The 3,488-nt window shown below is 38.5% G+C and overlaps 1 pseudogene; it reads left to right on the plus strand.

Annotated features, from left to right (window-relative positions):
* The first annotated feature begins 1,195 nt into the window (after positions 1-1,195).
* LOC101618251 lies at positions 1,196-1,676 on the plus strand (annotated as a pseudogene).
* Positions 1,677-3,488: the final 1,812 nt, after the last annotated feature.

A 3,488-nucleotide genomic window follows, 5' to 3' on the forward strand; every position in this document is an offset into this window, starting at 1 on the left:
AAAACAAAACAGAAACAGACAATTATAAACCAGAGACATCCTGCAGGGGAGGGGTAGGGAGAGGAATCAGAAGGAGGGAGGAAGGAACACAGGAGGCTATGGTAATGGTGCATAAGTGAATTGGGGGAGAAAATTCTGTGGGGTTTACAACTGAGTGTGGGGGAAGTAAACATTATTTTAAAAAGAACAATGACGTAACATATAAATAAATTTAATTTTTAAAAACTTAAAGGAACAAAGAAACAAAAAACAAATTAACTAAATAAATAAAAATAAACTTTAAGACTTTAAAGCCAAATTCATTGGCACTAGAATAGAAGACAAAAAGGAAATGAGTAAATAAAGAGGGGTCGATTGTAGAGAACAGAATTCAACTTTAAGTGATAAACAAAATACATATATATATGTGACCTTGATTTATAATGACATATCCCTGTAGCTTATGTAATGTTATAAACCAATGCTTAAAAAATGTTGAAGTTAGGACTCCTACATAATATTCCCTGTAGTACTGCATGTATATAACTACTGATTTAAACTTAAAAATTTATGTTTTTCAGGCTTCTGGCACAAATTCTTATTTGTCTTAATCCAGAGTTATCTGATTCTTTACATTTTGATGTTACTTCAAGATTGGAAAACATTCTAATATTTTGCTTGAGGTTGTAGGGAGGGTGAGTGGTAATGAAATGGTGATGAGGTCATATGCACATCAATGTGGATTATTCCAATTCAGAGATAGAGAAACATAAACAATCATTTTGTTTCCTACTATGTAGTTGATTTTATGAACTTTCTAATAAAAAATTTGGGTGTGTCAGAAGAAAAAAATGTTGCACATTAGAGGAATCCTCTCTCAGGCAGGACCAGCCTCTTTCCCAAGTACCTGGCAGTGTCCATTCAGTGGCAAGGATCAGCTCCAGGGAGTATATTTGGCATGAAATCTGCAATGTTTGCAAACAGTTAGGCTTGTCATTCTGCTGGTTCTCATACATGGACATCTGCATAGGTTTTCTTAAGTGTACATCTGAACAGCACATCTCCATGGTTGCTACAACAGACACTGTTGATTTTAAAATTACAAAAAGTTTGGGTGCTTTGCACAATGCTACTCCAGGAAGACCAGATGCTGACACCAAAAACATTTGAATTATTACTAGCAAAAGAAAAATGGAAGATGCATAGAACATTATGGATGGTTTCAGAAAGACCAGAGACTATGGAAAGCTTGCCTGCTCTCAACACCATTTTCCAAGAAGAGGTTGCTATGGTGACAGACTATGGAGACTTCATCAAAATCCCAAGCAAGGTCTGGCTTATCAAACTCATATGTCCTCCTTTAGTGTGGATTGGCTCTCTGAAGTAGATGTCAGAGACAATGTGTGGAGAAGCTTATTGAGGAGAGATGAAAAATGATAGGATAAAAACTAGCCCTCTGATGAAAGTTGTCAACCAAGGAGCTGGAAAAGATCTGGACCTCACGAGTGTTGTCACTGAGCAAGAAGAGAGGTGGGGATTCTTCCCAGGATTACACTGAACAAAAGATCGCCCTCAATGGTATCATGAACATTACCTGCGATGTATTTCTGTAAAGGCCATTTTGCAAAAGATTGTTCCACACAACCAGTGAGACCAAATACTCTTGGATACCTGATGAGAATGAGAAGGAAGCCTGAGTTTACAAAGAATTCTCTAAGTAAAAGAAAGAAGGAAAGAAAGAAAAACACAGAGGCAAGAAATCATCTGATTCTGACAGCTCAGACTCTGAAAGTGATGTAAGCAAGAGGGCAAGGCATATGCCAAAAGGTAGCAAGATAGCAGAGAAGAAGCACAAGGAATGAAAATGAAAGAGTGGAGGGGATGGTCAAGAGAAAGAACCAAGAACCTTTAGTGCCTGGATCATGGAAAGACTCAATAAGAAAATCATGGCTTCTTTCCACATTGACTTCTCTCCCAGAAGGTGTATTCCCCTCATGCAGCAAGAAGGTTTAGAATTTGGAGGTCAAATGCATCCATCTGAATGTGTCGTTTATTATGTATCACTCCTGACCATTTAAGTGACCTCTGCAGTTCACCCATTCATTGATCCGACATCTTCATTTTTCAGGAGGTCCTATCATTCTCTCCAGCTGCCTCTGGCAGAGTCAGTTTTCTGTATGGGAATCGAGGCGAGAGTCACAGGTGCTGCTATGGAGGTGAGTCTGGCTCTAGTGGGAGAAGTCATCAGCTCTTTCCTGTTTGTCTGCCCTGAGCTGATTCATGGGTAATCTCTGCTGCATCCAGCGTGGTAGTAGAGGGACGCTGGTAGTGCTCACTGTTTACATTTCCCCTAACATGATTCTGTGCTAGAAATGACAACCAGAGTTCATGACCAGAGGACCATTGTTAGCAGTGAATGAACTTGTGTGTGTGACATTCCACCAGATGATTCAAGTCAAAATTATTATTTACTACTGTGTGAGTCAACTGGTTCCACTCCAGTTTTCTGTTTAAATTTCTGGTACTAAATTGAAGTTAATTAATTCATTATTTTTTAAAAGAAGGATCAATTCCTCTGATCAAGGGTGAAATAAATACCCAAAGGGTGGCTTAGCCTTTTATAGAGTCTGTCAAAAGGCAAATCACCCATATGGTCTGGTACTATATATTTTGCCATCATTTTTGTTTTAAAGGTTTTTCTTCATTTTTATTTATTCAAGAGGTCACAGTGAACACCTGAAGAAGAAACTATTTTAATCAAGAAGTGTCTGAAAGTCAAGGAATAGAATTCTGCAAGCACACAGAGCAGGGCTTCTCGAACACCTCTGGATGCTGATGAAACAAGTGGGAATACATTTAAACAGACTGACTTCATTAGGAGCCTACTAATTCTGTAATTCTCACAGCTCTGAGATCCCCAGTGATTTAACAAATAGTAAATCGTGTTCATAGTATTAACAAATGAAAAAAACTTGTTGCAATTCAGAGACCAAGAGTTATATATCTAATACTTGCACAATTTTTCAGGCCACTCAAAGAAAAATAACTCAATATTCTAAAAATAAAGTTCCCAGGACTACCCACCATCACCCTGCAAAAAGGAAAATATAAATCTGTTGGGGTTGAAGCAGAGTGGAAAGACCCGGAAGTCCTAACCAATTCTAATTAAAGTTTCTTATTTTGAAAATTGTGTAAAAATATAGGGCTATGTGAACACACCTAAACTCCTTTCAGGGTTTGGAAATGGCTCTGTTATTTAGATTTTATCAGCATCTCAGTAAATGGACACCTCCAAGTAGCCCTACTTGAAGATGCACAGACAGAGAGTATATATGAGTTGCTGGGGACAAGGAGTGTATAACCCTTTACACATTAGTACTGAAAATAAAAAGAACATGCACGAAGGGGAACTTCGAGTTGGTATAAATCATCTCCATGTGTCTGGCACCCCCAGGCACGGATTTCTCCCTGCCAGGACCTGGCTCCAACAGCACATTCTCTTGGGCCTT

The sequence above is a fragment of the Condylura cristata genome, unplaced genomic scaffold (genome assembly GCF_000260355.1).
Source record: "Condylura cristata isolate star-nosed mole 26May11 unplaced genomic scaffold, ConCri1.0 scaffold00003, whole genome shotgun sequence".
NCBI classification, from domain to species: domain Eukaryota; kingdom Metazoa; phylum Chordata; class Mammalia; order Eulipotyphla; family Talpidae; genus Condylura; species Condylura cristata.